The sequence below is a fragment of the Sciurus carolinensis genome, chromosome 8, assembly GCF_902686445.1.
Source record: "Sciurus carolinensis chromosome 8, mSciCar1.2, whole genome shotgun sequence".
Taxonomy (NCBI): Eukaryota; Metazoa; Chordata; class Mammalia; order Rodentia; family Sciuridae; genus Sciurus; species Sciurus carolinensis.
In genome coordinates this window covers 118,929,086-118,952,770 of record NC_062220.1, presented here as the reverse complement: position 1 = coordinate 118,952,770, position 23,685 = coordinate 118,929,086, and the positions used below count along the sequence as shown (strand labels likewise).

General features: G+C 38.7%; 3 protein-coding genes and 1 pseudogene across 11 annotated transcripts in view; 1 reads left to right on the top strand and 3 right to left on the bottom strand.

The window, feature by feature from the left end:
* LOC124991706 (immunoglobulin lambda-1 light chain-like) overlaps window positions 1-23,685 on the bottom strand; it is a 1,192,366-nt gene that overhangs the window by 526,895 nt on the left and 641,786 nt on the right. The gene's annotated exons all lie outside the window — the stretch shown is intronic.
* LOC124991707 (immunoglobulin lambda-1 light chain-like) overlaps window positions 1-23,685 on the bottom strand; it is a 1,154,667-nt gene that overhangs the window by 531,354 nt on the left and 599,628 nt on the right. The gene's annotated exons all lie outside the window — the stretch shown is intronic.
* Window positions 1-23,685, bottom strand: part of LOC124991709 (immunoglobulin lambda-1 light chain-like) — a 981,515-nt gene that overhangs the window by 535,869 nt on the left and 421,961 nt on the right. The gene's annotated exons all lie outside the window — the stretch shown is intronic.
* LOC124990504 (beta-1,4-galactosyltransferase 6-like) lies at window positions 11,936-13,371 on the top strand (annotated as a pseudogene).

Sequence of the window (23,685 nt, the reverse complement as noted above, 5' to 3'; positions counted from 1 at the left end):
AGGCATCAGGCTACTGAAGACTAGCAGTTTTGAACAGTACTGTATAGTTTTGCTGTAGAATTTTTTATTAGTAGTAATATTACAATTATCCCTATTATTCTTAATATTATTCCTACTTTTATTTATATTTTTCTCATCCTCTCTATTTTTCTCTTGTCTATCTGTCTCCTTGGAGACTCTTTCTCCCTTTCCACATGCTAACTACCAAATTCCTTCAGTTTCCCATCGAACTACTTGTATGACATAGTACCTCTATAGACCCACTTCTTATCTCATTAATGGTATATCCTATGACCCACTCCATCCTCTATGTCCACCATGAGAAATTGTGGTCTTTATTGAAAACCTATTGGCTAAGCTGTAAATAATAATTGAACCCATAATCTCTGTTTATTAACACAATATGGTTAATATGTTAAAAGGGACTGATTGAATTAAGAATGCATAATATTTGTATGGTGTGCTGCTAATATTGATCTCACACGTCAAGGTGTGGGTATTGGAAACCTTCAGGGACACTATAAGTCTATCAGGGGGAAAATTCAATACTTCAGATTTGCACTCCTAGAGGGGAAGATACATGAGCAATATGAGAAAACAAGGCAAGAAAGTGTCCCAAACAAACCTAGATGCTGCATCAATAAAATCCAATGACAGCATGGCAGAAGAAATGTCAGAAAGAGAGTTCAGAATGTACATAATTAAAATGATCAGAGAAATAAAAAGATAAGACAGCAAATGCAGGCATTGGATGATCGAACCAATCAACAGTTAAAAGAGCAAATGCAGGAAGCAAAGGAGCATTTCAATAAAGAGAAAGGAATTCTGAAAAAAAAAAAACAGAAATTCTTGAAATGAAGGAAACAATAAACCAAATTATAAACTCAATAGAAAGCATCACCAACAGACTATATCTCTTGGAAGACAGACCCTCAGACACCAAAGACAAAATATTTAATCTTGAAAGCAAAGTTGACCAAAGAAGATGGTAAGAAATCATGAACAAAAACTTCAAGAATTATGAGATATTATGAAAGTACCAAATTTAAGAATTATTGGATTGAGGAAGGCACAGAGAAACAAATTAAAGGAATGAACAATCTATTCAATGAAATAATATCAGAAAAATTCTCAATTCTGAAGAATGAAATGGAAAATCCAATACAAGAGGCTTACAGGACACCAAATATACAAAATTACAACAGATCGACACCATGTCACATTAAAATGGAAATAATTAACATACAAAATAAAGATAGAATTTTACAGGCTGGGAGAAAAAATATCAGATTACATTCAGGGGGTAACCAATACAGATAGCAGATTTCTCGGGCCAACCCTAAAATCTAGAAGGGCCTTACACAGCATTTTTCAGGATCTCAAAGGAAATGGATGGCAACCAAGAATCTTATACCCAGCAAAACTTACATTCAGATGATGATGAAATAAAATTCTTCCATGATAAACAAAAGCTAAAAGAATTTACAAATAGAGAGCTGCACTAAAGAACATTCTCAGCAAAATATTCCATGAGGAGGAAATGAAAAACAACAATATAAGTCAGCAAAGAGAAGAGCTACCCTAAAGGAAAAGCCAAACAAAGGAGAAACCAAGTCAAGTTAAAAACCAAAATGAGTCAAAATGACCAGGAATACAAATCAGATCTCAATATTAACCCTGAACGTTAATTGCCTAAACTCATCAATAAAAAGTCATAGTATGGCAAAGTGGATTAACAAGAAAGACCAAACAAAATGCTGCCTTCAAGAAACTCATCTCATAGAAAAAGATACCCACAGACTAAAGGTGAAAGAATGGAAAAAAACATACCATGCACATGGACTCAGCAAAAAAACAGGGGTTTCCATCCTCATATCAGATAAAGCAAACATAAACCAAATTTAGTTAGAAGGGATAAAGAAGGACCTTTCATACTGGTTAAGGGAACCAAAAATCAGCAAGACATAAGAATCATAAATATTTATGCCCTAAAAAATGACTCATCCCAATATGTCAAACAAATCCTTCTCAATTCCAGGAACCAAATGGACCGAAACACAATAAAATGAGGTGAATATAACACACCTCTCTCATCACTGGACAAATATTCCAACAAAAATTAAACAAAGAACCATAGATCTCAAGAACACAATCGATAACAGACATATAAAGAATATAGATTTAACAGACACATATAGAATATTCCATCCATCAATGAGAAAATACACTTTCTTCTCAGCAGCACATGGATCCTTCTGTAAAATAGACCATAGGTTATGCCAAAAAGCTACTCTCAGCAAATACCAAAAGATAGAGATACTACCTTGTATTCTATCAGATAATAATGGAATGAAATTAGAAATCAATGACAAAATAAAAAACAGAAACTATTCCTACACCTGGAGATTTAATAATATTCTACTGAATGATGCATGGATAACAGAAGACATCACAGGTGACTTAAAAAAAACATTCTTAGAGGTAAATGAGAACAAAGATACAACATATCAAAATCTCTGAAACACTGAAAGCAGTACTCAGAGGAAAATTCATTTCATGGAGCACATTCAATAAAGAAGAAAAAGTCAACATATAAATGACCTAACATTACAGATCAAAGCCCTAGAAAAAGAAGAAGAGATCAACGCCAAAAGTAGAACACAGGAAATAGTTAAAATCAGAGCTGAAATCAATGAAATTGAAACAAAAGAATCAATTGAAAAAATTGACAAAATTAAAAATTGGTTCTTTGAAAAAATAAACAAAATTGATAAAACCTTAGCCACACTAACAAAGAGAAGGAGAGAGAAAACTCAAATTTCTAAAATTCAGGATGAAAAAGGAAATATCACGGAAAACATTATCCAAATACAAAAGACAATTAGAAGGTATTCTGAAAATCTATAATCCAACAAAGTAGAAAATCTCAAGGACATCAAGAGGTCTCTAGAGACATATATGATCCACTCATATTGAATCATGAGGACATACACGATTTAATCCTCCCACTGCTGTGTCCCTGGGGGGCGGAGTCCTGCTCTGGAAAACACAAATTCCATGAGTAGTGGCTCGTGAGTCTCAACTCAGACTGATTTTCATAATTGGCATCTCACACCAGTGAGGGATAATACATGCCTCTTAGGAAACCACCCCAACCTGGCCCTCAGGAAGCCACCTGAGGTACACCTCCACCATGGCCTGGATCCCCCTGCTCTTGGATACCTCACTTACTACACAGGTGCTGACTCAGGGTTCCCATCAAATCATGTAGCCCAGGGCTCTGGGACCAGTTCTGCCCTGACTCTGAGCCTAGCAAGCCCTGCCTGTGGTGTCAGGAAGCTCATGAACCTGCTGTTAGAGCTGGGTAAGTGGGTGTGAAAGCCCCACACTGGGCTCATTGGTTTATATGAGCCCAATTGGTGGCAGCTACCAAAAGAGAGGGGCGTTTTGCTTACATGTTGAGGTTCATTGACAATGGAGGTGGAAGGAATGCCCTGAGGGCCTGAGAGTATCCCTGGGACTCATCCACACCGGCCTGGAAGTGGATCTCCAGGTAGGTACCCTCATTGTCTTTCTCAACTCTACCTCTCCTTGAAGAGTTTATGGTCTTCTAAAGGCTGAATGAGCCACCCTCCATATCAGTGATCTCAAATCAAACAGTCTTGATCACATGCTCTGGAGAAAAATTGGGCATTAAATATGTATCCTGGTGCCAGCTGAAGTCATCCAGGCATCTGTCTTGATCATCTACAGATGTACCAAGTGACCCTCAGGAATACTTAACAGATTCTCTGGCTCTAACTCAGGAACACAACCACCCTGACCATCAGTGTGATGCAGCCTTTGGATGAGATGGAATATTATTGTGGCACCTTTGATGGCAGTGGAAACATTGTCATTGACACAGAGAATCATGGACAGATGTGGATGTGGGACAAGAAACTACCTACTGAGGCCTGACACTCACTCTCACATGACCTCTGAGTAATGAATGAGACCTTGGTCTTAACTTGCTCACTCACTTTCTCAGTGTAGTCCAAACTACAGAAGAGGATAGATATCCATTGGAAATGTGGTTTCTTTGCAGAATTGATTGCATTTTAAATATGAAATCCTGTCAGATTATTTCAGAGCCCTGCAGAGCAAAGGTCATGGGTTCTTGGGATGGAAAACATCTCCATAAAGCCTCTTCTATGGATGAGACCATCTCTTTCCTCCCTTTCACCAGAGAAAATGGCAAGAGACAGTTCCATTCTTTGGCTTTCTGTGCCTGAGAACTTGTTCTGGACAATGACAATGTTTCATGAGCATCGTGGGATTGTGTGCACATGATGAGGTAAGCTGAACTACTCAGACCAGCTCTAAGTATCTGAGAACAATATGGTCCTACTTCAAGTGAGAAGAAAGAGCACACATTGCCAGGCACATTCATGCACTCCTGTTATCCCAGTAGCTCCCATGCAGGAAGGACGAAAGTTCAAAGCCTGCCTCAGCAACACTGAGTCCATAAGCAACTTAGTAAGACCTGGTCTCAAAATAAAAACTTTAAAAATAAGGAATGTACATGACTCTCAGTGGTGAGAAAGGAAATTAATAAATCTTTTGAAAACTGTTGCATTTTTAATTAATAATTACATGATCTTCTTATAAAACCCAAAACTGTCTAATGTGATTTTTGTATGTCGAGACATAAACACACAGTCCTGTCCTTGTCATAACTTTCTGTTATATTGCAGAGTCCTCTGGACCCAGGGACAAAGAGCAACCTCATTGACACCTCTGCCTGCTCATCTTCCTGCTCTAGGACTCAAACACTGGACAATACTCCTCACTCCTAATATTCACACTGAAGCAATATCCCCAGTACAAATTTGCTGTTTCCAGAAACATGATTCACCATCAAGACTTCCTTTTTTCTGTTTCTTTGGTGGGAGGACAGGATATAATAATATGCCCTTTAATTTTTGAAACATGAGTCACAATGCTGAAAACAACTAGATCCTAAACATTTTTGCCAATATGAGGACTGGAGTCTTCTTATGGTTTGTTTCTTATTATCTGAGTACCTGTGTCTCACCAAATTTTCCTACATACTTGCTATTTCAAGCAAATAGGAAGCACATAATCCAAGTATCATGATATGGTAGAGCCCTGGGGTCTTTTGCTGCAAGGACCTACCCCAACAATTGCAAATAGACATAATACTGAAACCAAAACCGTGGTCTTCCTCTGGAATAAAGTCTCAGGATGAAGAGTCCTAAATTCTGGACAGCTGATGCCCCAACAACCATTGGCTATTGAAGGGGTTCCACCTTCCTGTAGAAAGAAAATAAGTTACTTATGGCACAGGCCTATACAACCACAAGTGTGTGCCCAACTCTTAGAGATGCCCTGAGGATATATCTGGGTGACTTCAAATATGGGTTACCACACGAAGGCAGTATCCCTAAACAAGTTAGAATCAGGCATGTAGATCTGGAGCTATACAGGAAAATCCAGATATAGAAGAGGAAATGCATTCAACTGAATAAAGGGAATAATGGGAAACCACTGGAGCACTTCCAAAATATGGACAACCTGTGTTGGCTAGGTGCTGGGTTGGTTCACGAATCTCCCCCTTAGCAGTTATTAACAATCACGAGTGACCTCACTCCTCAAAAATCATGGATTCAGGTGATCTTAAGACCTTAGCATGACTGTTAGAGCTCCACCTGTGATGCTCATATTCAAGAGGAAATGTACAGCACACAATGAGTGGGTTTCTGTCATGCAGAAGAGAATAGTTTCCCTGAGAAGAACACCTATGAGTGTTTTAGTTAGCTTCTTTACTGCTACAATCAAACCACGTGACAAAAACAATTAGAGGAGGACAATTTCATCTGGGTGCAAACAGGTTCAGAAGTGTCAGTCCGTAGACAGCTGACTCCATTCCTTGGGCGAACATCAAGGTCAAAGAGTGTGGTGGAAGAAATCATTTCAAGTCATGATCAGGGGAATTGGGATTTTCAACTGCTCTGAACACTGTAACTTTGACCTCTGGGGGACATTCTCTGGAGGGTGACTCCTGCAGGTCACAGTGACAGGAGAGCTCACCACTGTGTACCCTACATCATCACAAGTTCATGTTCTATTGGTGCCCTCTGCATCTTGCATTCCTAACATGGCACAGGAAGTATTGGAGTACATGAGCCTGAACCTGCTGGTGGCTGCCTGGGAAGAGGAACAGAGCTATGAACACTGGTGTTGATAAACACTGGCATCACCGACAGGAGTTTTCACTCTACTACTTCAAGGAACTAGTCCCTGGGGGTGGCACTGCCTCTGGGAACATAGGTGAAGTTGTGGACGCAAGAGCAAGACCAAAATCTGTAGCCGCAGAAGCTCATCTCCTTCCCGTGGCCTAGGCAAACCACATCTTCCCTAGCTGCAGAAGACCTCAAAACTTTATGGGAAAAATTCTTTATGACTCAAGGCATCAAAGTGACACATGCCCCAATTCATACAAGAGATGAAGTGGTAGCCCAGAAGGGGAAGAAGAGCAATCCAAAAAACAATTCATAGGAGGAAAAAAACAACTCTGTGTTTGAGTGAGAGCTTGCAAAAAATTTTGGCAAATCAGGACGTACTTCAGCACAACTGGAAAAGAGTTCTGCATGTTCCAGGTCATCCACCAAATCAGAGAGTAGTAAGGACTGCACTTGAAGCTCTGGCATCTCTAGTCAGAATAGGTCTATGTGTGATGGAGAGAGGTACAGGATGACTACCTTAGAACCATGTACAGCACCACCTACCTCAGTAGGGACTACTGACCACAGAACCTCATCCTTCCCATGTGAATGACAGAAGACAAGGAGCCCTGTCCAGCTCTGAACTCTGGGGTGTCTCCACAATGACTCTCCTGCTCCTTTGTTCACTGTCTTCAGTGAGGCTCTGTACCCAGGTTAAGCCCCATTGCCAAAAACTCCAGAACCAAACTTGACACTGAGCTTGACCCTGGGTATGTTGCAGGGGCCACATTCCTAAGAATGAAACCTACAGTATCCCCAAACTTCAGTCCCTAGGATATCCTAAAATTCAGATGCCCCAGATAGAAGTGATCTTGAGAAATGTGTTACCCATCTGCTCAGGAAAGGGGATGAGATTATGTTAAAGATAGAACCAGTAAAATCCAGGCCAGCCCTGAGAAGCACAGCAGACTCTACACCCCTCACAAGTTCTCCAGCTCTAACAGGGCACAGTCCCCAGAAACTACCACCTGAAGGCCAGCACAGGCTCCTGGTGATAAACAGGCCATGGTTGGTGGTACAGCAGTGAACAATGTGGTACACAAGCAAGCCCTGTGACCAAGCCTGAGCCTCAAGATAACCCATCTCCTATTCATCCTGGTCATTCTCTGACACAAAAAGCTCAGGACCAGAATTCAGCTCAGCTTGGTCTGTTTTGACCATGACAGTGCTGCTATATGAGGTGGCAGCTGAGGCTTTCTGGGCTTCAGTGTTACATGATGCAAAATGGGGACACCTGTGCTTACCTTAAGAAACTTGTTTTTTCAGATATCAATGGCACAAACCATGACCGAAATATCCTAGATGAATTTAGTGGAATCTCTGGAAGGAGCACAAGGTCCAGATCTCCTTGTGGGAATCCAAAGGAAGAAGCTCACTGAAGAGTGTGATTTTTCCTTGGTCGGAACAGGCATCACTAGATCTGAATGAGGAGGGAGTCTGCGCTTATGAAAAAGGCACCCAAGACTGAATCAGAAATGCAAGACCACCATTTTAGTCAGCTTATTCATTTGGTGACTAAATGATCTGACCAGCACAATTAAAGAGGAGGAAAGGTTTATTTGAGGGCTCATGTTTTCAGACATCTGAGTTTATAGACAGTCATCTCCATCCCTTGGAGCTCAAAATGAGGAAGAACATGATGGCAGAAGAGCATGGCAGAGTGAAGCAGATTGCATCATCAGGAAGCAGAGAGAAAGAAAGAGTCTCCACTCTCCAGATAAAAAATATATACCTCAAAGCCAGTGCCCAATTCCAATCTCCACCAGGCATACCCTAACACTTCAAAAAATACCTTCAGGGAAAATCGACTAATTAGGTTTAGACTCTTACAACACAGTCATTTCTGCTCTGAGCATTCCTGCAGTGAGTCACATGTAAGCTTTTGGGGTACACCTCACATTCAAACCATAACCATGAACTGAGGTGTAAAATGAAATAAAAAGGTTAGTTATAGAGATCATGATGATGATGATGACCATGATTTAAGAGACATACAGAGCTGTAGTAAAGAAACACCCTGTGCTCCACTTGCCCAACAACTATTACCATTGAAAAGGAGGGTCGTACTAGAACTGGCAGTAAATTTGAGGATTCTTGATCCACATGTATTGCACATTTCACGCTTTTCTGCTCTTGTTTTGAAGAAGAATTGAAGACAAATCTTTCCCTTTTTTCCTAAAGGAAACAGAGCAATAAGGTGGGAATATTACCCTGGACTGGGTGACAGGAATTCCACCTGCCTCACCTGCTTGGGTACCTCACATGCCACTTCTCTATTGTTTCCATCAAGGATGGGTGGGGGCAGCTGTTCTAAGAGGGAGGCCTGTCTGAGGATCAACAGGTGTCCATGGAAGAGTCTTTGGGATGGAAGTCATTGCAATCCATTCTATGCATGGTCTATAATGGCTAAGTTCTGAAGGTCAGACTCTCACATTTTCAGTGACATAGGGCTGAGGGCATGGGTACAACCATGGATTGTTGAGGAGGATTCATGAGGAACCTTATCTAGGAAATGTGTTGGAAGACTCTGCTCCAGGGTGTCAGCCTGGGAAGTTCCTGAAGGATTGTGGTTCACTGGGGAGACCATAAAACATTCCAGATACTCCAGAAGGGAGCTCAAAGTGACAGAGCAGGGAGCCCAGGGCCTGTGTCCTTCACTCAGGATTGCTGCCTGAGTGAATTGTGCCTATTCTTAAGGCACATCCTCACTATCCAGCAGTGGTGCCAGTGCTGATTCCTTTCTCGTGGGCACATTTAGACACTCCTCACTAATTCTCTCTTCTAGAAAGATTTGTCCTCTTGGCCACAGCTCCTATGCTCAGGTGACATGTCAGATGGTGAAGTGGGCACTTCAGATCTTGTCTCTGAATTAACAACCACTTTTAGGAATCTCTATATAATGGCAGGTACTTTCATCTGGTCAGGTTAGGATCTTTGTGTTTTAGATTGTTCAATGACAGTATCCTCTTGGATAGAGGGAAACCTGACCAATCACCCTCTAAGCTTTAGCTCTACACAACTTACCACTGAGGAAATTCAGAGATCAGACAGACTGAAGTGTTTTCCTCAGGCAGATATGTTTTCTGGTACATTAATTATATTACCAACCTACTGAAGCAATATAAACACATTCCAGTGGCAGTTTCCAGTTACCTGAGGCAGTGATATCTGCTTCCCTGTGACAGAGTCCCTCCTGGCTGAATCAGAACATTATGGGTGACATCTTTGGGGCTGGCCTTGCAAGGAATGAAGATCACATGGTGATATGAAGCCAGAGGGATTCAGAGGACTGGTATGCTATTTTCATAACACAACACTGTAGAGGGAACTAAACAGATGATACAGTTTTATTTTCAAATTTCAAATTAGTGGGATAGAATCTTAAAATCCCTTCACCCTGAAATTTTCTCTCATAAATTATATACTTCTATGTATATATTTTTATTCTGATTCTAAAAAAATTAAAATTTTCTCTATCTACTTAGGTCTGGAGATTCACAAATAGTGGGAAATGGGTAGGGTCTGCATTTAAACCAGAAATGGAATCTCTTTTGAGTCTGAAAGTGGGACCTATGTCTCCCTTTCACCCCAGACTTCTATGATCAATACAATTATTTGTGTAGGTTATATTGACTGGTTCAACTATGTTCATAAACAGAGAATATTAATGTGCGGGTCTGGGATTCAGTTTCTGAATTAACACATACACTCTTCAACAACACACTTGAAAAATACACTTATTTAGAGAACAGAAGCACCCCCATAGTGTGACATGTGCTCGCTCTGAAAATTCCAAAATGGCTGGTCACCCTGGTAGTGTGGGACGCACATGTTACCTTGCATTCCAACTGTTCCTTGTTGAGCTGAAGTTCCAATTGGAAATCAGTGGTGTGATTTTCAGTTTGGCACCTAAGGTGGTCATGGGAAATCTGAACTGCTGTGGTGAAGGTATATTCACATTGACATTTTGAAGGCCGATTCCTCAAAGGAATCAGTAAACTTTCACTGAATATATTTTCTTCTTGATTTTTTCATGTCCCACACTCAATCTTTTTGACGGATTATAAATACTGCATGATTTTCTTTTATCACTCAATTTATTTTCATGATAATTCTATCTAGCTGGTTATACTAAAAATTTTCTTAAACTTAGTAAAATGTATCTTTCTTAATGCCAATATCTTGTGTACTCTTTGAGTGAATAGACAAAAAGGGGGAGGACACTCCTCTGTTTTCATGAGATCAAAAAACAAAGTGAGAGAGAAAGAATATGGATGCTAAGTAAGGCAATATATATCCCATGAAGGGCAACTAGAAGCCAAATTCTTCTGAATGTATGTGAACATGAAAAAGTAATGTTAGGGAAGTCTAAATCAAGACATTTGTAGAAGGGAAAAAGGGTGAGATTTAAGGGTAACTTCCATGTGGTTGATGACTACAAGATCCATGGTGTTTGGGGGTTACTGGGAAGAAAGCAACAAGAACAGCGCTATGGGGTAAGTGGAGTGGACACATGATAATGGAGGAAATGAGGGCCTGGTTGACTTTAGGGAGGATCCATTGATGGAGGTTCAAAGGATGTAGTTAAAGGTGGGTGAATCTAAGGCAGGTAAGCTTCTGGCTCGTGGCCCTGAAGGATCTTGTAGAGAGGATGAAGTACAGGAGCAGGATTATGCCTGATCAGAGCTGGTAGATCTGCAGCAACCCCTTTTTCAGCCAGAATTTTTTCCAGCTGCTCAGATGAAGGCTCAAAATATAAGTCTGCAGATGGTGAGGAAGGTGCTCAGAAAATATTACTTCACAGAAATGGGGTTGGGTCAACTTCGATACAGATCCAACAGAGCACCATCCAGGGTATCTGTTTTCCCCATAATTCACACTAACTGCTCATCCAGGGCTGGACAGCAGAAGGAAACAACTCTTGGCACAGCCATCAAGTGGCAGTTGGTTTACAATGGCCTGAGTTCTGAAACACTTTGCCAGGCACACACAGCTCTGCCATCTGGGTGGTCAGCTGCTCATCAGGAAGGTGCACTGTGAGGCAGTTGCAGTGAGAGGACCCTGGGGAGGATGGCAGGCTGCAGTGAGCTGCCCCTCACTACACCGTGCCTGGGCTGGCCGCCTGAACCTCTCCCTCATTGAAACCCTCCCCTGCCAGTGCCTGGCAGAGAGAATGGAAGTCCTGGCCCTTCTGTGGCCTCTTCAGGTCCTCTGGTCGCTGGAACCCGGTCTTGCCTTACCTCTCCTCCCTCTGTCCTTCCTCTAGTCTTCCAGGACCTCTCCTACCTGGCTCTCAGGCCTCCCATTCATTGCATCCTCTTTCTCCCCTTTCCTCCTTCCCTCTAGGGCCCAGTTCCCAGAGCTGCTCTGTGGGGCACCTCTGCTTCCTAGGGATCTTTTTTTTTAATTTTTTCAGATGTCGATAGACCTTTATTTTGTTCATTTATTTATATGTGGTGCTGAGAATCGAACCCAGTGCCTCACACGTGGTGGGTAAGTGCTCTACCACTGAGCCACAACCCCAGCCCTTCCTAGGGATCTTAGCGCACTCATGGAAGTTTAGGGCCTGGACAGTGGCCCTGATTCTGGCCTGGGAGCACAGCCAAGCTGCTGGCTGGGAAGAGGAAGAAGGCTGTGCTCTGGCGGATATGCAGGCCTCCAAACGCTCCATCCTAGCCTTCATCTTCTCCTTCTCCTGGCCTTGTCTCTACATCATCATTCTGACTCTGGGTACTGGAAACACATTCCTCACTATCACACAAGCTCCAAGGATAATGTTGACAGAAAATGTGAAAACTGTAGGACATGATCAGGCTGTGCAGAAATAAAACACCACCCTCAATGGCACAGATTATTCTAAAGGCAATAATTCAACTGACAATCTTGTTCGAACAACATGTTATCTCCCAGAAAACTTCAGTATTCACCATTCCTTCCCTACAAGGAAAAGCTGCCTTACATGCGAGGATTTCTCAGTGTCCTTGTAAGGGAATGAGTTTTGATGAAGTTCATCAGCTTTTCACTAAGTATTTGGATGTTGAACCAGGAGGTCACTGGAAGCCAGAAGACCCTAAACCCAGATGGAAAGTAGTAGTTCTCATTCCCTTCCACAACACCATGATCATCTTCCTAATTTTTATTCCAATGCTTCAGAAACAGCAGCAGGAAGTTGCCTTTTATGTCATTGAACAGAGTGGTACACAACCTTTTAATCCTGTGATGCTCTTCAAGTGGGCTTCAAGGAGGCCATGAAGGACAAAATCTAGGGTTGTGTGGTTTTCCGTGATGTGGATTATCTACCTGAAATTGACCAAAACTGTTACGGATGTGGAGAAATACCCCATCTCTTTGCAGCAAAGCTGGATAAATATACGTATATTCTGCCATATGAAAAGAATTAAAAAGAATAAAACATTTAGGGTTAGGGTTAAGGAGGGTGGCAAGAATGGAGGAAGGAAGAACTGTATAGAGGGAAAAGAGGGGTGGCAGGGGTGGGTGGGAAGGAAAAAAATAACAGAATGAATCAAACAATACTACCCTATGTAAATTTATGATTACACAAATCGTGTGCCTTTACTCCATGTACAAAAAGAGAAACAACATGTATCACATTTGTTTACAATTAAAAAAAAACAAGGGAGGACACAGGGTCCTGACACAGTAGACTCTCAGAAAAAATATAAGCCTTACAAGCATCCCTTGATGAAAAAAAAAAAAAAGAAAGAAAAGTTATTTTGGTGGAGTAAGTGGACTGACAGTGGAAACAGTTGAGAAACATCCATTCTTTTCCTCATGCCTTCTGGGGATGGGGAAGAGAAGGTGATGACCTTTGGAACAGAGTTCACTCTGCTGGATGTAATTAACAAGCCCAGAGGGAGACCTAGGAAAATACAATTCCATTCTTCATCATCGTCCAGGGAAGTCCAATTGTTAGGCATTATAAATCACTATGATATTCTTAGGAGCGTCAGTACATGATAGGTTGAACAATATATTATACACACCAAAAATACTGGTTGATAAGTTGTATATAAATATATCTGAGAACCTCTTGTCAGAGTTAGCTCCAAACCAAGACTGTTAAAAGAAGTAGCTCTCCTTGCAACGTAGAGCACAGTGCTGGATCATAAACTGGGAGTGAAGTGTTACGGGAGGTCAGCCACTGCATGTCTCAGTGCCCTCATCTCTAAGAAGAGCCAGCAGTCCTCAAGGTTGACACTGTGGAATTAGACACATTCATACTTCTTAAGCCCCTCCTCTCTGCTTCCCTACACACCCCATGGCCAGCAAACAACAGAACCCTTGCTTGAGATTGGAAGTTGATAGAGTTCCCCCAAAAGAAAAGGTTTTTATTCTGAAATATATAATTTAATTCAAGAGAGTTCTTTTATTTCCTTTTAAACATGCTTTGTACATATGTGATGTAAATTAATATGTTCAAATTTTTGAGAAATAACATGTTTCAGTTTTGCATGTCATTGGTGATGCCTTCACTGACTTTTTATGGACATTTTATTTGCATGGGAAAAAAACACTAATTTTATTTCACTAATCAAAGCTTAACCATTGTGTGAAATGACTGAAAATTAACACAGCCACGTGTTACACTAGTTTTCAGCTTTTCATCTCCAGCTTCTCATATGGAAGAAGTCGCAGCTTTTTTAGGGTTTTAAAGGGAAAGAAGAAGGGACTTAAACAGCTTTTCTTCCTGCCAGAATTACCTCATTTTTTTTCCTTACTTGCAATTTCATCAGATTTTGCTAAATCACAAGCATATTGTTTATGTATACTGCATGAATATTACCAAGAAAATCTAAAACGTTATGATCTGAGATGCTGTAAAGTACCTCTTTATGTTGACTTTCTTTCCTATACCCTGGTGTGTCAGGGATTCTGGGTCTCAAAAAAGGTTTCCAAGGTTTTTTTATACACTTTATTTTTTAATATGCATAGTGAATAGGTGTTTTATTACTTCTAGATCAGAAGAGCCAATAAAACCAGTAAATTCATTTAAAAATTTTTTTAAAGATGGAACTATAGAAAACCCAGTAGTACTTATACAAATGAACTGTAGTATTGGAAAAGACATTAAATATTCTATACTATGAAGATAAATTCTTAGTAGGTAAAACAAATTTTAATTCTCAGTCTTGTGGAATTTCATTTTTGAAAAGGACTCTTTTAATGTAAGCCAATATCATTCAAACTATGTTTTCATTTTCAAGAAATTGGGTAATTACTAAAGTTTTCTTGTTAAAAGTATAATTTAATAGAGGTATCTTAACATGCATTATCAGTTATTTAAATGTACTGATATTACAATATGACACTTTGGAAGACAGGTCCAAATACCTGATACCAAGTGTATTTATTTCAAAATCGAACAAAGTTTTCCATGACAAATACCACAAATATTTTTATTTTCCAATTTACCCATTATGTATATTTTTAAAATATCTTACAATAGTTTTAGAAAAAACTTTGGTGGGGGTACTGAGCTTGAACGAAGTCATTCTTTACCACTGAACAACATCCCCAGTCCTTTTTGTTTTTTGATTTTGAGACACCATCTCATTAAGTTGCTTAGGGTCTCTTGAAATTGCTGAGGTAGACCTCAAACCTGGAACACTTGTCTTAGATTACAGGTATCTTCCACCAGGTATAGTTATATACACAAATTTAAAACAAAAGTTTTTATACCTAATGAAGTGTATCTTCAATGACAATGAAGAATGATACAATTTTACATGTAAAAAATGCTTGGATCATATTCTCCTTGTTCACCTAAAACAGAAATGTGGTCATTTATCTCAGGATGAAAGTTTGATTTTCCAATGTAATTTTTCTGTGGCAGTTTTGCTAATACAAATTCTCACAAACCAAACATAAAACAGTCAAAATTCTCATATTTTGAGAAAACTGATAGCCTAGTCTGAAATACCTAACAGAATTTTCCCATGTTTATTTCATAGAAATATAGGAGCATAAATAACCCAATCATACTCAAGTTTCTTAGTGGTGGGTGAAATTGACATCATTTATGAGTCTTAGTAGGGAAATATTTTTCTCATTTTAACCTGACTGTCCACATCGTTTCATTTTGATGTACACCTTACAGTTTCTACAGCACTCACTACCACTACTTCAGACCTTATTTTCTTGTGATATCGATAGTTGTTTAGGAGTGGGATATAAATATTAAGTAAAGATGTAAAATTATTTTTTGCAACAAACATTGACCTTTATATGTTTTCATAAGAATGAGAGAGCTTTGGCCAGTTGTCTTCAATGTATCAAGTTGAAATTATTTCCTACACATTAACAAACACATTGCAAATGAAAACGCTCTTCTGTGTGGTATGTTTGGTGGACTTATTAATGAACATGTAATGATGGCCTACTGTGTATCAGGTGCCAGGCTAGGCACCTGCATCTGTTTGAAAGTGTTGTGTCACTTCTAAACAAATCAAGCAAATTGAAACCTTTATGAAATTATGAAGACATCATCTGATAACTTGTATTTCCTATATATGTGGACATAGAGATATTAAGAGAGGAAAGGATTCTACATAAATGTATTGACAGAAATGCTATTAATTTCTGTAGCATTTGTGGTCAATTTATGCAGTGCCTTTTACTAGAGAAGGAACAACTTTTAATGGCCAGGGCAGTAGAAAAGAAAATGGGACAGTGTGCACAGTGATGATATTATATCAAATTCACAGTAAAGATAATCATTTAATTCTTTGCCAAATGAGTATTTTTAAAGGTTAAATTTAAATTTTTGTTTGTATTTTGTGAACAAGATGTTGACTTAGAAAAATGTATTCACAAAATTATATAAGTACAAAATTTGTGTATTTAAAAAGTGTACTTCTTTCCCAACCAAAATACTGATATTCACATAAAAGCAAAATGAGAAAATATCCGATGAATATTTTCCTTTTGGAGGTTTCCTACAAGTGAAAGCAGATTTTATGTCTTTCAATATGGCCTTTCCTTCTCCCAGTTATATTCCTTTCCATACATTTCAAATAGAGTACTCTAGATTTTCTACCTTGGATTTCAAAGTATGTCAACAAAGAGAACCAAAATGACCAAGCTATCTATCAGAAAGGCAAAATGTACTTATAATTATTTTATTAAGATATGAAAGGTTTCTACATAAATACACTGACATAAATGCTCTTAATTTCTCGTACTCTGTTTTCCGCTTCTCATGGAAATGTTTGTACTATTTTTTAGCATTGTTTCTTTATGAAATATTATGTTCTATAGAAAAATAAAATAAAGCAACCTTAAAAATTTTCTCTCAAGAAATGTCAAGAGATTCATAAATAGTGGGAAATGGGTAGGGTTGGTATTTCAAACGAAGTATGGAATCTCTTCTGATTCTCAAATGGAAGCTATATCTCCCTTTCACACCAGGCTTTTAGGATGAATGAAAAGATTGAAGGAGGGCTGGAACATTTTTGCTAATTTGTGTCTAAACAGTGATCATTAATGTAGAGGTCCAGGATTCAGTTATTGAAGGGAAAATACACTATTAAACAACAATCTTGGGCGAGTAAAACACACAGTTAGACCAGAGCAGCACTCCTTAATGTGGCATGTGCTGGCTTGAAAATTCTATAATGAGTGTCACAATGGTAACAGGATACACACCTTACGTTCCATTCCAACTGTCATTCAGTAAGCTGAGGATCAAACTGTGAAGAAGTGGTGTGTTTTTTTTTTTTCAGTGGCAGTCCCACATGGGAAATGTGAATTGCTGTGGTGGAGGTATGTTCACATTGATATTTTGATGACTGTTTCTTCAAAAGGATAAGTTAATTGTAGTGAATATATTTTCCTCTTCATTTGTAATCTTCCACACTCAAACTACTCTGCTGAGTTATAAGTATTTCATAATTTTGTTTTATCACTCAAATATTGTATTTGATTATTCTATCCACATAGTTGCCTTAAATATTTTCCTCAATTTAGAAAAATGGATATTTCCTAATGCCCATATCATGGGCACTCTTTCAGTGGATCAATAAGCAGGGGTAGGATAGCCACCCTGATTTCATGAAATGAAAAAAAGAGAGAATGCAGATGATAAGAAAGTCAATAGATATCCCATGAAAAGTCATTACAGGTCAAACTCTTCTGAGTAGCTATATGAACCTCTAAAATTGATGTTAGAGAAGTCTAAATCAAGGCTTTTGCAGAAAGGTAAAAGAGCTGATATTTAGAGTCCTCTTCCCAAGTGGTGAGGACTACAAGATCCCCGGTGTTTGGGAACTATTGGTAAGGAGAGAACAAAGGACAATGCCAGGAAGTAAGTGGAGTGGACATGCGATAATGAAGGAAATGAGGGACTTAAGGGAGGGTACAATAAGGACCCTCAGTTTCACAGGCTATAGTTATCGGTAGTCCTTTCTTTGCAGATGAATCTCTGGCCCCTGGCCCTCCAGGATGTAAGCAGGGATGAGGAAGATCAGTGGGAAAAGACCTGATCAGGAGCTGGAGCATCTGCAGCAGGTTTTCAGACAGACTTCTATCTGTTCAGATGATAGTGCAGAAAATATTAATTCACGAAAAAGAAAGAAATTGAAGAAAACCTTAAAAGATGGAAAGATCTTCCATGCTCTTGGATAGGCAGAATTAAGATTGTCAAAATGACTGTTCTACCAAAGGCACTATACAGATTCATTGTAATTCCAATTAAAATACCTATGACAGGGCTGGGGATATAGCTCAGCTGGTAGAGTGTCTGCCCTGCTAACACAAGGCCATGGGTTCAATCCCCTGAACTGCAAAAAAAAAAAAGTATTACCAATGACCGAATAATATTCTGTAGTGCATGTATACCACACTTTCTTTATCCATTCATGTGTTTAAGGGCATCAAGGTTGGTTTCACCATCTAGCTATTGTGATCTGAGCTGCTATAAACATTGATGGGGCTGTGTTACTGTAGTATGCTGTCTTTAAGTCCTTTGGGTATAAACCGAGGAGTGGATAAGTGGGTCAAAAAGTAGGTCCATTCCAAGTTTTCTGAGGATTCCCCACACTGATTTCCAGAGTAGCTGCACGAATTTGCAACTCCACCAGCAAATAAATGGATGCAAATGGAGAATATCATGCTAAAGGAAATAAGCCATTCCCCAAAAGCCAAAGACTGAATGTTCTCCCTGATAAGTGGATGAAGATATATAATGGTGTTGATTATTGGGGGTGAGAGAACAATGGAGGAACTTTAGATTACTTGAGGGAAAAGAGAGCGAGGAGGGGCTGGGGCATGACAAATGGTGGAATGGGACAGATATCATTACCCTGTATACATGCATGATTATATGAATGGTATGAATGTACATTGTGTACAACCTTAGAAATGAAAATATGTACCCCATTTGTGTACGATGAATCAAAATGAAGTCTGTAAAATACAAAATTATAAGAAAAATGAAAAAATATTAGTTCACAGAAATTGGGGCGTTCAACTTCCTGCATGAATCCACCAAACTACCAGTCCAGGGTATGTGTTTTCCCCCATTAACTCACGCTAACAGCTCATACAGTGGTGAACAGCAGAAGGAAACATAACTCTTGGCACATAAATCAAGTGGCAGTTGGTTTAGAATGTCCTGAGTTCTGAAACAGTTTCTCAGACACACACAGCTCTGATATTTGGGGGATCAACTGCTCACCAGAAACACTTCTTCTGAGGCAGTTGGCAAGCAGAAGACCGTAGGGAGAATGGCCTCATGTTTCGACTATACCCTTGTCCTTCAGTGACACTTTGGATGAAATTTTCTTATTTCTCATCAATAATTTCAAGAAAGGCGCAAGAGACTTTGTTCAGTCAACCCGTCTGGGACATCAGTCTTCCCAAAGAGGCCTTCGGGAGGAGGATTTGTGAAAAAGTGAGAAGAGTTAAGGGTTCCTGGTTCTGAGGTATCAACAACAGGACTCAAGTGTTCAGGGATCTCTGATCCCAGATAAACACCGATGTTCCTGTCCCACATCCACCCCTCAGCAGTGCTGTGCTTCTAGATAAGTCCCATAAAAATCTCCAAATTTCAAATGCCAAAACTCCACATTGTGGGTTAAGGAGTCTGCTCCACTCATCTCTCTAGCTTGATTTGGGGTCACAGGTAATAACAGATATTCTCCTTGACCGTTTAATATATCCAACTGAAATAATGAAGAATGGTTTTCCTTCACCCACAACCCTGGAGGATGATATCAGTTTCAGAGCCCACTGTTCAAATATTGCCAAATATTGCCAAATATTGCTTACTCTTCCACACATTTTATGATAGGATACTTTAGCACACATAGGAAGCACCAATCTTCTTAAGGCTGCCTGTATGTGATCATTGTCAGCCTGGTAATATTACATGGGCTAGGTGAACACTTCTGCATCTCCACACAAGCAAATGAGGCACAGAGGGGTTTGAGGGTTTTATTTAACTCTCACAGGTATGTACAGCTTTGAGGTAGGATTTGAAAACATAAGTCACATGGCCACAGACTCTGCTCTTGGTCACTGTTCTCTCTGCCACTCTATGATTTCACCTTAATAAAGGTGTTTGTGCACGCAATAGTCGGTTGGGTTTTAGAACTCTCCACTTGGCAATGTCATCCTTAATGACAATCTGATTCAGGTGGATTGCTGTCCCAATGGTGAAAAATGTGTTCAAAAGTGTGAATTCTAAGAACTTTCAAATCCCTCTCCTCTTTCTTGAAACATAGATTGTGTTATTTTCATGTCTTGTCGAAGAATGCACAATAGACACCAGTAATTTTTCCTAATTTTAAATTGTAACATTTTCTCCCACCCTCTGGTAACTAATATTCTGCTCTCACCTTCTATAAGATCAACTTTTCAGCTTCCATCAAAGATGGAGACTATGCAATACTTGTCCTTCTGTGCCTGACCATTTCATTTAAATTAATGTCCTCCACGATCATCGTTTTTGTTGAAAATGACAAAAAACTTCTCACTGGAAAAAAATACAAATATTTAAATTTATATATACTCTATTATTGTATACTTCAATTCAAAGGGCAAATTGTATTCTGAGATATTTACAATTACCATGTCAATTAAAACTGTTTCAACTGTTATTTGAATTACTACTGTTGACCCTATGTTCTTTTGCTAGCAAGTTTTCACCAGCTGATACTATTTTATCACATTTCCCAGGCTGTTGCCTCCCATCAAAGGAAAAGAAGTCAACAACACATCCTGAAGACTTCCGTAAGCCTTTGAACAGAGGAGTCCGCCTCTGGCCACCAAAGAGTGTGTACCCTGATAAACAGTCGGACAAAGGTACTGTGGGGTTGAGTCAGTGTGTTCATTCTTCAGTAATGATTATAGTCTATTCAGAGTTCCAGTTCTTCTTTTGTTTGATGTGTACAGATTTATGGCCATTGAGTCAGTTAGCAGTGCTATAGTTCCATTTCCCACTGAGTTTTGTGCACTTGATTCGTTCAACTACGGATGGGCAACTTTCCATCAATAACCTACTGTGAATTGGCCTACTGCAAACATCAATGTCACTGTATTATGATAGTATGCTAATCTTAGTTCTTTTGATTAAGAAGAAAGGAGTGGGTACACTTGTATTTCTTTCAGTATCTCCATACTTCTGTCCAGAGCCATTGTAATAATTTGCAGTCCCACCAACAGTGTGTCACTGTACCTCATTTGTCACATGCTTGCCAGTGATTTCTATGGGTATCCATTTTTCCCAGTAACTTTTGTTTTAACCAATATCTCCTGTCTACCGTATAGTGTTAGCACCCTCTTCAAGTATCAGGTAGCTGTAAATATGTGGGGTGTCTCTGTTTCATATATTCTATTTCTTTGACCTTCATATCTATTTGAGGCTGATACCAGGGTGTTTTTGCTACTCACTTCTGTAGTCTACTTTGAGATTGGGTATTATGAGATGTCCTACATTTCTTTTCTTACTCAGAATTCAATTGCCAAAGCAATTCGTGATCTCATTATTTCAAATGAATTTCAAGACTGGGTTTTCAACACTGTAAGGAATGTCATTAGTATTTTCAAGGGGATTACGTTGAATCTGGATATTGCCTTTGGTAGTTTTGCCATAGTGACAATATTCATTCTGCCTATCTAAGAACATGAACAGTCTCTGCTTCTTCAGGTGTGTTCTTTGATTTCTGTTTCAGTGTTCTATAGTTTTCTTTGTTGATTTTGTTCATCACTTTTTTGAGATTAATTCCCAGGTGTGTTTTTAGATTATTGTGAAAGGATGTATTCCCTGAAGTGTTTTTCAGTTGAATCAGTTTTTATACCTACTTAATAAAATTTGAGAATATTGTCCATCCATTGTGTGTCACATTATAGGGCAAACTGTTCAAGTATTTTTACAACTCCCTTTGTAGAAGTAAAATTGTTAAGGATGTAAAATCCATACCTGCCTATTTGCTGTATACCTGTAATGGAAATCAAGATAAAAGTGTAGTTCATTGAAACAAATGAAGAAAAATACATTTACTCTACAACGGTGCTGGTGCAAAATGTGTTTGTGTGTGTTTGTGTTTTATATATGAGTGTATATATGTATATATATATATGTGTGTGTGTGTGTGTGTGTGTGTGAAATGTAGCATTTAATGTCTTCATGTGTTTTAAAACAAAAACAAAATCTTTTATTTCATTAAATGATTTTTTCTGGTGGTTGTCAAAAACGAAGAACCAAAAGTACATTTTTGTCTTTATTTTTTTTTATTTTTGACAGATTGAAGAAGTCTAAAGAAAAGAAAGTGCTTTATTTTCCTTTAGGTTCATTTAGTGAAGTATCTGGTAAGATCACCTCCTCCCTCAGAATAAAAGGTAATGCATGTGACTCAGTCACCCAGTGTGTGAAAGACGATGAGGGGGACAAATGTGTCGAGGCTTTGAATCACATGATTTGTGCCACATAACCTTGATGCAAATTTGTCAAATTTGATACTGCAAAAAACATTGATAGCTATTCTAATATCTGACTAGTTATTTTCAAAAAATATATCACAGTTGACTACTTTTGCTTGTAAAAATCTTCAGTGTCAACCAAAAGAAATCTGAGACAACGATTCTGTGTGATCACAACAACAGCTGACAGACAGAACCAGAGTTTTACTCTATAGAGAGAAGGGGGATGCATTTTTTTGTTTGTTTATTTTTTTGTTTTATTATTTTTTTATTTGTACTGGAGATAATAGTATATGTAGGCAAAGTTTATCACAAATACAATTTATTTCTTTTTTAGTTTCCACTTTGTTGAACAGTCAGAAACTCAGTTGGCACCTTCACAGTGACCTGCCATGGTCTTGTCTCACTTGGAACTGTTTTCAGTTTATTTACCATGCGATAGATAGTTGTTGCTTGTATCCGCTCGTCTTGCTTTCATGTGCCACCACTCTTTGGGTTACACATGCTGTTGTTATGATTTATTTCAATACAAGCTGTGTCATTATGATTTCCATTTTGGTTGGTTGGTTGAATAAATTTGTGACACTCAAACACTTAAGGTGACAGTTAAAAATGATACAGCACTTGATCCAGTTTCATCTCAAAAGATATGAAGTTTTTTGATGTTGATCAAACATCTTTTATGGGGAAAGAAAATGTGTGAAATAACAGATGTGTGACATGTGTGAGTAATGTTGGCTCTGAACAAATTTTGAAAACAGTTGAAAAAATATTGGATCAACAGAAAAGAAGCATGAATTCTGAAAATAGAATGCCTTGGTATTATAATTCTGTATTCAATTTATTTCTTATTAATTCAATTTAAGATATTATTTTTTAGACAGTGTTATTTAATGTTTAACATGGATAGACCAGAGAATCACTGATATGTTAACATGGTGCTTACATGCAGGTTTTGTGGAGTTTTTATTATTTTAACAGTTTTCATGCTGTATATGTACCATAACCAACCTATTGCTCATGAGAAACATGTAAGATAATGTATTTATAGCCACTGTTACAAGTTTATGGTGCACGTTTCTATCTCGTTTTATATGTATGCTATATAATATTAAAAAAATTTCATGATTCAGAAAAGGATAGAAAATGCAAAACCACAGTTATGATAACAGAAACCTGCCAGTTGTTTTGCAGTATATTATTATATTGTGTGTCTTGTCTTGGATTTTGTTAGCTAATGAATGAATGAAAGAATAAAACACTGGGGTTTTACTTGGGATTTTACATCACTTGCAATTTAATTCTTTATTTCTTTGCTGTTTCTACTAACCCATAGCATTATTTTAATGAATGGTTATAATACCAACCTGAAAGAAAGAAGAAAATATAGGAAAATGAGGTTTATGGGAGGAGAGGAGTGATGTGATGAGGAGTAACTAGGGTAACTTCTATGTAATTC